Source organism: Durio zibethinus, chromosome 11 (assembly GCF_047325235.1).
Source record: "Durio zibethinus cultivar Kanyao isolate XHJ-2024 chromosome 11, ASM4732523v1, whole genome shotgun sequence".
Lineage (NCBI taxonomy): Eukaryota > Viridiplantae > Streptophyta > Magnoliopsida > Malvales > Malvaceae > Durio > Durio zibethinus.
Window position 1 is genome coordinate 15,938,594 of NC_143172.1, and position 12,539 is coordinate 15,951,132.

General features: G+C 27.6%; 1 pseudogene; it reads left to right on the forward strand.

The window, feature by feature from the left end:
• Window positions 1–10,321: 10,321 nt before the first annotated feature.
• Window positions 10,322–11,219, forward strand: LOC111290203 (uncharacterized protein At4g06598-like; annotated as a pseudogene).
• Window positions 11,220–12,539: the final 1,320 nt, after the last annotated feature.

Genomic DNA, 12,539 nt, shown 5'->3' on the forward strand with positions numbered 1-12,539 from the left:
CCAAAGATGTTGTTGAAACTAAAGAAATAAGTGAAAAATAGTTCGATACGGGTTTTCTTGAAATAGCCAAACACCTAGAATAGGTAGCCAATATAGTCCTAGTTCTTAGAAAAGATGAGAAAGTGAAAATGTGTGTGGATTATCATGACTTAAATAGGGCTAGCCTAAAAAATAATTTCCTATTGCCACATATTAACACCTTTTATGGATAATATTGCTAAGCATTCTACCTTCTCATTCATGGATGGGTTTTCTATATATAACCAAATCAAAATGGCTTGGAGGGATATGGAGGAAACCACATTTTTGATGATGTAGGGTACATTTTGCTACAAAGTTATGCTTTTTAGGCTTAAGAATGCTAGCACCACATATTATGCATATATATGTTTATTTTAATTATTGATGTTTCATATTAATTATATCATTCTTCATTTTTACTACATAAAAAGTTTTTTGAAAAATTAGTTTTAAACAAATAAAATTAAAATGGCATTCTATAAAGTATAATTGTCAATACTCTGTCAAGATATTGGAGAGTTACCGATGATTATCATTTACAAAGAGTATTTTTTTATTATTTTTAAAAGGATGTTGCAATAAATCTTAGAAAAAAAGACTATTTTTGAATTTTGTCCATATGTTGGAGAATTAGAATATATTTCTTTAATCTAAAGATTTTCATAATATTCATAAATAAAAACTTTTTAAAATAATTTTATTCCTTAAAAATGAAGGGAATTATAATTAAATTTCATATAAAAAACATTTTTATCCAAAGTAATAAATAGCGTATAATTAATTGATAGTAATTTTATGGGCATTGTAGAGGTGCTAATCCTTTCCTATGCATAACTGACTCCCAAACTCAATCCCATTTTCGTAAACCAAAATTATCCTTTTAATAAACTTTAAACTCATTTAATTGTTTTATTAAAAAAATAAAATTTTGAGTGGTCAATCACACTTTAAAAAAGATTGGTGGTAACTCTTCATGTTTTTCACGATTTGAAATTTTTCGTCTAGCGATTGAATCTCCAGATCAATACGTTATGATAGGTATAAGACATAGGAATGGGATCAGAAAATGTCATTTCTTGGTTACTTCATAGTCCTCTCAAACCACTAGTTTGAACACTTGGTTGTAAAGCAAGTCTAACAGCTAATGAGGTGGTTGGATTATATGCATGGGTGAATAGACTTGGTTGAAAAATAGGTTGGTAACTTGGTTGTTACACAAACTGATAAAGGTAGAGGATGGCTGCTACATTTTCAATAGGATAACGGGGTGGGTACAAAGGTTACTGATATTAAGAATAACTTTTAAAATCATCATAGCTCATAGTTTGAGCCTCATTCTCCTTCTTTTTAAGCACTATACCTTTCTTAATGGTGGCAGCCTTTCCACCATCTAGTTTGTCACTTTTGATGGCATTCTCAATGATTTTTTGAAGGATTACCATATCTGTAAAATTTTTCATAGTATTCCCAATCATCTTATCATAATAGGGCACCTTCAAGGTACTAATAAATACCACAGTGGTTTTCGTTTTAGTAAAGTTGGACTTGGTCAACCATATCCCTCCACCTATGAACATACTATTTGAAGGTCTTAATAGCTTTTTTCTCCATAATTTATAAAGTTGTTAGTCTAGAGCCAAATCTATAATATGCCAGTATTGGGTAATGAATGCCCTTGGCAGCTCATTCCAAGAATAGATTTGGATCCTATTCAGTTGAATATACCACCTTGCAGCTGAACTAGTAAGGCTATCCTAGAATATATGAATTACCAACTTTTCATCACTAGTATAAGCAGTAATTTTGCTATAATGTATAGTGACGTAGGTCATATGTCATTTTATACCATTATTTTTTCAAACTCGAAAACTTTAAACTAGGTGGAATAACCACAGCCAAAATCAAGCAAAGTCTAACTACATTCATTGAGCCATAGAAATCCATCCTTTCTATAGCTCACAATCGCTCCTTCAATAAATCCATATTCTATTTGGCATTCAAATCTTCTTTTACTTCCATAGTCTTCAACTTCAGTTTTTCCTCTTTTTTAGGTTATCCAAATTACACACTTAAATTGGATTTACCTTTTTTTCCCCAAAAATAAGGTTATTATGACTTTGTAATTGTCCTTGAATGGTTGTGGATGATAAGCCTAGATGTGCATATGGGTATACACTAAAAATTTATTGTTTTTAAGCCTCTTAGGAAACTAAGTCTTGGTAAAGGTCATATTTTGAAAGATATAAAAGATACACCACTTTCTATGATGGGCGCTCTAATAGCTTGAAAGTTTCTTCAACTATTTTTCTTTTGTTAGTATCTTTTAACATGCTCATAATCTTGTTTAACTCTTTTTTTAGCTCTTTTTAGGCCTTTTCCATCCTTTTGAAACAATTGGCTTGTTTTTACTCTATAAGTCTTGCTTAGGCCCGAGTGTTATATTGGTGTCGAGTAAGCTAAATCATCGTCTTAAAAAATTGAGCTATCTTTAGACCTTTAGTACCATAATTTTTTAGTTAACATGAATAATATATTTGTTTAGACATCTAATGTTACAAAGTAATGAATATGAATGAAATGCAATGCATGAATGCAAGTAAGAATATTTGCTCTTTTAACAAGTTCCAAAAAAAACTTTCATTAAATTCAAGAAAGTCCAATTTATGCAAAGCCTAACATTTTTAATACATAGAAATGCTTAATCTACTCATATTGGTCATTTACCTCATTGATAAAATCCAATAGGCATTGTTCATGCTTTTTAGTTAGGCTTACCACATCCCTCAATGATTCTGCCTCTTCAGTCATCTCACTTTCCTTGATCATAGCCTTAACGATTCGTGTTGCCAAGTGTTCTATGTATCTATGTCTTCCCAAATTTTCTTTTTTACCAAACCAGACTTGATATGGCAATTTCATGTGGTCCATAGTGAGTGCAATGATATAATTCTCTTACTCATTCAATTTATGCTTTAAGCTTTGTATATATTACTTGAGCATGTCATTCTCCATTTGAGCTTGAACATATTTTTCCTCCATTTCAAAATTTTTCTTTTCAATTTTTCATTCTTTCATGTCAGATCAGTAATATTTATCTTTTTAGACTTTGTGCTAACACACAATCATTTGCACTCCTGGTGCAATTCAATTACGTTATTGAAAGTAATATCACACTCTTTCATAATCTTACGCATTCTAACTCCTTGGTTCTCTGCCTTAATCCTTAACTTCTTGTGTTGCTAATGTAGTTCAGCTAGGTCATTAACTACTATATCACGCTCCTTAGTGATCTTGTGAATTTTGACTTCCTATTTTTTTGCTTTATCCTTTCATTATTCCCTCTCTTATTGAAGTCTTTGAATCTCCTATTTCATCTTATCTTTTTCAATTTTGAATTATTTCCTTGCAAGTTCTAATTTTGAGGGTATTTCATTAACCCTTATCTCATTGACTAGCAATGGCCTTTAAGAATAAACACAACTTCTTTGCTTCTTTTTGCCTTTCACACCATATATCCATAAGTGACTTTGCTAGTAAAAGATCCAAGACTTGCCTTTTGGGGCTTTTTCCATGCTCTAACTATAGTATCAATCTTTTGGAATGTTTTTAACTACTATTAAGATAGTCTAATTAATTAAGTTTGTGTTTTATAGGGATGAATGGTTTAGCCCCAAATTGCCTTCGTACCTTAAATGGCACATAACTTGTTACTCCCCACTAGCTTAAAAATGGAACCCCATTTCATCTCCTCACTAATATAACAGTGATTCATAATTCAATCAAAGGACTATCCATTTCACTTAGTCACTTATAAGTCTCTGTAGCAAAAGTTCTCATTCTTTTTTAGACTTTGTCTTTGGCTATTTATTCTTAAAAAATTTCTTGATTAGAGCTCAATTATGAAAATGAAGCTTTGAAAATAAACTTTTCTTGCATTCAAAGTGACTTTTCAACCACAAACATAATACTGAAGTACATCCCAAAAAACATTTTTTTTTATTTCGACAACAGTGGTTCAATGATGTGATTGTTTTTGCTAGGATTGCTAGTGAAAGATTGCACCTTCTTTCTATTTGCTTAAACAAATCCACTATTTCTATTTCAACATGACCTAAAACCTTAAGGAAAATCACCATACCATGTATTACCAAGGCAAGCACATTCAATCCCGGTCATCATCTAAATGCTTTATAATGAAATCATGAAGAAATTCCCAAAGAATACCTTCGTGCTCTTTTTCTCTTAGGCATGCATGTCTATCACCTTTTTATCCAACCCCATGATATAAGCCAATTTCTTTCGATACTTTCGCTTTTACTTCTTAACATAGATTTTATCTAGATGTTGTAAATACACACCTATCAAAATCGAATATTCCTCTATCATTGGTGTCATGTCAATTTCATTAAAGATAAGACACCAATATGAAAGATCCCAAAATTATATGGCCGATTTGATTAGTGAATTTTCGACCATCACTGAAGGAAGATGCACAACATGTCATACTTTTGGTAGAAATATTACTATCTCAATGGACACATATGCTTCCATATGTCTATTAACTTGTCTAAATTATTTTGCTTAAGATAAAGGTGTATTTCCTTAGGCAAAGTGGAAACATAACCGATTGGCAAACAATCCTCTTCTTTCTGTTGAGTTCTCTTTGACTTAGTCATCATTTCCATGGGTATCTCACACTTAGCATAAGTAAATGAGGAACAAACTAAATGTTCTATAGACTCTATGAAAACTCTTTGTTAATACTATCTCCAAGGCTAATATTCTTTATGTAAATTTATGAATAGTGATATGAATTATGCAAATAAAGGAAAAAAAATACAAAAAAGTTAGTTAGCAAGTAAAATCAAGAAACAAGAAAAGAAATAGGTTAGATTATAACACATAAATTCTAAACTTTAGGTTAATTCTACACAAAAGGAAGACACGGCTCTATCATAGGTCAGGTCATTAAGGTTGAGTATATGCACTTTAGGTTAAATCTAAAGGTTCTTAAATTATTCCTTATATCATTTTTCATGATAGACTAATAAGATAGCTCAATCTTTACCTGTTATAGGCTACACGTGAAAAGGGTTTAATTTGAGTGGGACTATTTCACTAGCCCATACGAAGATATAAAATCTCACAAAAACATAAATACTCTACTCCATTCTAAAGAACAAACCCTAGATATAGAGCTATGTTATGCATATACACATGAATGATAGGATAATTAATGCCTAAAAATATAAAAATATTAAAAATAGTCTCTTTTTTTAAAAAATAAAATATTTAAATTGGGTTTGGACAACACAAAATTAATTACTAGCCTGATTCTCAAAATCCCCAATGAAATCACTAAATTTTCATAATATATAAGTCCGTAAACACATTGCTAGACATAATAAGAGAAGCTGCCATCAATATTTTTTGTTTAGTTGCGGTTAATCACCTAACTAAATTTATCCCATTTTAAAGAGAGGTCCCAACTTGACTCAGGTATCTTTAAAATGTAGATTCTACTCTACAAAATCAAAACTAGATTTGAAAGTACAGTTACATGTAGCAAAGGTTATAAACTCCTACAACACCTATCTAAAAGATAGTATCAGTTGATTATGTGTTATCCAAAGCCTTAAAAAATTTTAAATTTACCAAATAATTTATTGCTTCAAAATCAACAAAATCTTTCAATAATTTGGTAAGATTTTATGTTGAGATTTAAATCCTCCAATAATTTAAAAGAACTAAAAAAATTATAATTTAATTTTCTTTTTAAAAAATAATTAAACCTTCCAATAATTTTTGGTAAAACTTAATTTGAAATTTAAATACTTTAATAGTTTGATAGGATTTTTATTCAAAATTTATTTATGAATTTGTTTAAAACATCATTAAATCTTCCAATGATTTAGTAAGATTTAATTTGAGATTTAAAATCGTCCAATAGTTTGATAAAATTAAATACATAAAATAGAATGTAAATAAAAAAATACTAAAAAAATTGGCTTGGCTTAGTAGAGATGCAACTCAGCTTGGCTGTACACACAAGAAAAATGGCTTTACTATTCGGCTCCACTTTTACCAATGGGACGTGGGTTAATGAGTGAAGTGTAAATGGGTCGAGTTAGGAATTGGTAAAATGTGCAGATCCCTTGGTATATTTAACCTCAAAACAACATTGTGTAAGTGCAACTATAAAAGTTAAAATCTTTTTTTCCCTCACTTTTTCCTTTTTCTTTCACTCTTTTTAGTCGAATGCTTTCTCCACTCTCTAAAAAGGCTTGAATGACATTCGAAAAACCCAACAAAATCCTAGTTTTTGACATGAAATGTAGAATTCGACAACGAAAATTTCAAAAAGTCATAAAAGTTCAAACTTGACTGAAATATTCAACCAAAATCTTTAAAAAACCTAGATTTTTTTTCAAAAAATTTACAAAAAAAAAAAAGTCCCAAAAGCCCAAATTTCAACTTCTTTTTCTTTTCTTGATCCTAAATCCCTTAAATACCTTTCTATATCAAATCCCAACTCCAAAATCAAACCAAAATCTTCCTCAAAACACTACCATAATAGATTTCCTAGAATTTTTTACTGCCCAATGCTTTCATGAGTTTTTGCTTTCTTGCTTTCCTTCTTATTAATTTTCATGATTGCTAATAGGATCTTTAAATAGGCCTTTAATCCTAATCATATTAGAATAAGATTTCTCAACCACTTTTCCTAGCCGAATTCAATCTTAGATTTTTAATCCAAGTCTCCATCTTGTTTTTTCCTCAAAATAAATCTTAATACATTTTTTTTTTCAATTGGAATACTTTCAATTCAATCACTTTAATTAAAATTTCCCTTTATCAATCTTAGCCAAACTCTTTTTTTTTTAAATACCATAAATAAATAAATAACCCTAAACTAAAAAAGTAAAGCAAAATATAAAATCCTAAAATTAAATTTTATATATAAATTAAATATCAGACTAAACGGAATGTCTACAGAATGGATGAATGCATGCATGAGATGTTAGATACAAAAAATTCAATGATGTATAGATGAATAAATATATTAATGTATTAATGTTTGCCACATAATAAGGTATGAAAGACTGAACAAACCTAAACTCTTTCAACTTTATCACAAAACTCATACAAGTGAAACTATAAAAGTTTCTTCATGTGTCCTAACTTGGGTTACATTTAATAATAGGTGGACATGCTCTAACCTAGGTTTGGCATCTTATGGTTTTCTATATGATGGGTTAACAGATTTTGATAATCTAAAGGTTCTCAAATTATTCATTACATCATTGTCTATTATAAACTAGTAAAGCACCCCAATCCTCACCTATTACAAGCTTCAAATGAAAAGAATTCAATATAAATGAAAGTGTTTTGTTAGTTCATACAGAGATTATCTACTCACGAAAGTATAAGTCCTCGCTCCTTCTTAAAATAGGACAAAACTCGAGTAGAGAGCTTACGTATGAAATAAATGTGCTATGTGTGAAGGAACATAAAAACAATTTAACAAACAAATTAGTAAACATACCAAAAATAATTAAGACCATCAAAAGAATACTTGAAATAAGGCAAGATTAAAAATTAGCTTGATTCTTTAAGTTCCTAGTGGAGTTGTTAAACTATCATAATGTGTAAGTTAAATAACTAACCCATTAAATACAACACATGGAATCATCACCAATCTTTTTTAACTAAATGTGATTGGCCCCTGAAATAAATCTACCTTTTCTAAGAAAATCCTAAGTTTTACTAAGAGTTCTTAAAAAGAATATGGTCTAGTTATCTAAACAGAATTGGATTTGAGAGTTCAATTATATATAAGGAAGGTTATAGCACCCCTATAATATCCATCATAAAATTGTACTAATTAATCTTGAATTATCTCTTCTAAGCTTTTATTAAAATGGCTTTTTCTTCCTAACTTATTATTTCATTATTCTTATTAATTAATTATTAATATTGATGTTTAAATATTAAAAATATTTTAAAGTTTTCTCCAACACCATAGTCAAGCCTTTAAAAATATTTATCACCTCAAAAGTATTCAAGTAACATGTCTGTTTTTTTTTTAATGGGCTCAATCGTCAGATTTATTAAATATTTTATAAAATAAAATTAATTATTAGTACATAATAATTTAAATATATAAATTCATAATAATAATAATCAAATACATAATCAAATACAAGGTTAAATACATGGTTTAATACATATAATCATAATTTAATTAATAATGTAAGGAAATTAAATCATGACAATTTATTTTAATTTTTAATTTTTTTCAAATTAAAAATAAATAAAAATTCTTATATTGAGACCAATTTCTAAATCTTTCAATGCCTTGATCAAATTAAAAAAAAGTTTTTTCACTTACAATTTTTTAAGAAAATTACACGCTTGTAAGTTTCTTAGAATTTTATCATTGGACCAAATTTTATTTACTTCTAATTATTTTACAAATTAAATAAAAAAATATAAAAAAAAAAACTTAAACATTACAATAAATAAATAAGTTAATCAAAAAATCAAAAAAAAATAAAAGAAAATAAAAAAAGAAATCATGCGAAACAGGTTGGGTTTACCTTAGATCAATGAGTGGGTCTAGTCAGGCCAAGCAACCAATCTTTAAAATCTTTTAAACTTAAAATTGCATCATTTCAGAGAGGTATTTAAAGCTTTCTTTTGTTTTTTTTTCCCACTTTTTTATTTCCCTTTTCTCCCTCTAGTAGATTCTTTCTAATTTCTCTTTAGAAAAGTTTGAATGCCACCCTAAATCTTCAAAAGCCATCAAAATTTTCACCAAAAAATTCAAACCCCACTGAAAATTCAACTAAAAATTTAAAACTTTGTCGAAAAAATAATCAGAGAAATTCAAACTTCATCAAAAAATTAATCAAAAAATCCAAAAAAAAATCCCCAAACCCATAATTTGATTCCCTTTTCGTTTCCCTATCAACATTTTCTAAATCACATTTAAACCAAAATCACACTAAAAAATTTACTCAAAAACTGTTAGAATTTTTCTTTTTATGGATTAATTATCCCTTTGTGTTATTATGGATTTTTAAATAGCCCTTTTGTTCAAGGTCGAATAGAATTTTAATTTCAAATAGCATTCTCAAAACTTCTTTTACTCTAATTTAATCTCAAATTCTTAATCAAACATAATTTCTTGATTCTTTCTTTAATCTAGAACATATACGAAATTAAAACCCAATTAACCTTTAAATGCCCTATGAAACAGTTATCTTATATCAAAAGGAATTTGATCCCAAAATAACTTTAACAATTTCAATCCCAACAAAACATTATGCAGATTTTAGATTCTCTTCTTTATTCTAAAAATCATAAAATAAAATTAAAAGGAACATAAAATTAAATCCAATTAAATTTCTAATAAATAAAAATAAAACTCTGAACAAATAAAATTTAATAACCTTTTCCAGATAAATTAAAAATTAGCCATCAAAATGAAATTTTTGTCAAAGCTCAATGAATAATGATAATTTAGTTTAATTTGACATGACATTATAAAAATTCTATAACTGAACATTTTTTTCATTGGATGGGTCAACAATTGACATGACGAAAGTAATTTACTTATTGATTTTTCAATTAAAGACTCAAAAAAGAATTGTAGCTTGCCATCTATCCAATTTCACTTTGATTTTGGGCTAAGTTAGGTCATTTGTGAACTAATTTAACCTGAAATTTTTAGATTGAGCCTGAAAGTTCAGGCTACCACCAAAACAAAAGGCTCTTATTATTATCATATATATTTATATATATTACATTATAACATACATAGTTATCAGATAATAATTGTTGACGTGAATATTTATGTGAACAGTTTCTTTTTTTGACATGTAAGATAAATCCTCAAACTTCTCATTATGATGACACATAAGATATTTATTAATTTTAAATTATTTATAAAAAATATATTTTAAAAATTATTAAATTATCTAAAATTTTAAAATTTAATCAAAAATTAATTTAAATTCTAATAAAATTATTTTATATGTATATCACTTTATCATAATTTAAAATCAATTGTAAAATAATTTATCATTGTCAGATGCATGATACCGATATATAACAATAGGTTTGGTGCATGATACAATCTATTGTTTTCCTGATTTTTTCTGTTGAATGAGGTCTTATCATCTGCTGGTTTGTGAATCGAAAATGTAACTGTAATTTTTTCTCTGGGACTATTGTGTTTGCCTTTATTTTTATCATAATTGATCTATTTCATGATATGTCTCTCTATACTCTTTGCAGGAATAGTTTGTTCTTGGCCATGGAAAATTTCAAGGGGTCAACAAATATAAGAAATTTGATGTTCTCTGGAAAACATGCTTTACTTCCTCCAAAAGGTCCATTTCCTACAGTCTCTCCAACATTTATTGATTATGTCCTAATAATGTAATTGGATCAAAAGTAGTTCAAAAGCCTAGAGAGGGAAATCCACACCATCTGCGCATTTTCTCTGAAAGCCTTTTGATAGAAGAGCAACCTTCTTGGCTTGATGATCTCCTTATTAGCCTGAGACTCCTGTGCGAAGAGGAGGTCATCGACATTCATCAAGTGACTTTTTTGCATACATTGATTTATCTAATGCTTCTAAGCTAGATTATGCAGCACAGGATGAGTATAGATATAAAAATATGATTTCTGCACCTTCTTGGGCATCTCAAGAATTTGATTATCATAGTCACAAAGATGTTCAACTTACCTCTTTCTACACTGATGTGAACTTGGTAAAGCAAAAGAATAGGGCATGGTATTCACCTTTGAATACTATAACTCATCCAAGCGGGCTTCCTTCTTTTAGAGATAACACCATTTTTTTGGGTTTAGGATCATCATGTACACTGTAAAAAGTAGAGGAATCTCCATTAACAGCAAGCGAAAAACAAGATTCTGCTGAATCTACCCTTTTTAATGCAAAAGCTTTTTTTGAGAAAAAGGATAATTCATGTCTATTATCCCTACCGTCACTGCCTCCTCCGCCACTTCTAATTTTTTTTCTAATATTTGCATTTGCCTATGACACTTTCTTTCTATTTTCCTTTCCCATTCTTGGACTTTCAGAAGAGTATTCTTTCTGGGCCCAAAAAAATGAGCTCATCGGTACTAACGAGGCTTGGTTCAATCCTTCAGTCCATGTAAAGTGACGCATTAAGGCCAAAACCATGTCTATGAATGTAAAGGAATTTTTTTTTTTTAATAGAGGAACTTATAGATTGGAGATAGAAAAAAATTCTGGGTATTATAATTTTAATATTAAATTTATTAAATGTAATTTTTAAAAATTAAATGTATAAATTAATTGAGATAAATTTTGGATTTGCAAATGAATTATTTTATAATTAAGATATGTTTACTATGAGCTCGACAAATTAATATGATTACAATTTTGACAAATTAAAAAATATGATCTACTACTTAATGATAGGAAAATTATCTCATTTCATTTAGGTTTTATTAGGGAGTGACAATATAAAATATATCTTTTAAAGTATATTAAAAATAAAAAATTAATTTAAAAATAAAGCATTTGAGGGTATTTTATTTAAAAATAAAGTATTGTTTTTTAGTTGACTTACATTGAATTTGGGTCAAATTCAAATTATAGTGAAATTGGTAATTAATTTCTAAGCAAATAAATTCTTATCATTTATATTTAACTAATATTCCTAAGAATTAAGTTTTCCTTTTATCTTATTTTTATTCATGAATAAATCTTTTATAAATAATACTATAGAAGAAGTTCTTATCATGTGATCTTTTGGGCTTTATGAAGTTCAACCTTTTTTATAAACAATTAGAATTCAATGATTACAACTTTTTTTATGAAATTTCAAGATTGATTGTTATACATGTTAATGAGATACTTTATGTAGAGAAAAGTAAATATTTACTTAAAAAAAAATACAAAAGGTAGATAGTTTAATACATTTCATTAAAACTTTTTGCCAATAATTTTCTTAAATAATTGTTTATAATTTAATATTATTATTTAAAATTTAAAATTATTTCATTTCAATTTTTACAAGAATATAATTTCATATTAGATGTCAACCTCAAAACAATTGAAATGGACAAAGATTTGGAAAGCCATATAGATGCTAAAAATTATGATATTATTGAAACTCTTTAAAAAAAAATGTAAACGGGAGTAAGTTATTACGTATATTATTTAAATATTTAAAATTATTATTTCTTTTAAATAAATAAAACTTATCTTAAACTTATATAAATTTGTAGGTGTACAAAAATGATAAAAGAAGTTAAAAGATGATGCAAATTAAATAAAGTGCATTTAAAGTGATAAAACTTTTAGTTTCTATTTTAATATTTTATTGACATAATTAATAATATTTTTTACAATATATTTTGGATGTTTTTTCTTCCTCTAATATTATTTATCATATATTTTAAAGTTTATTAATTTATTAATTAAAATTTTTATTTTTATTATGATTTGATATTTT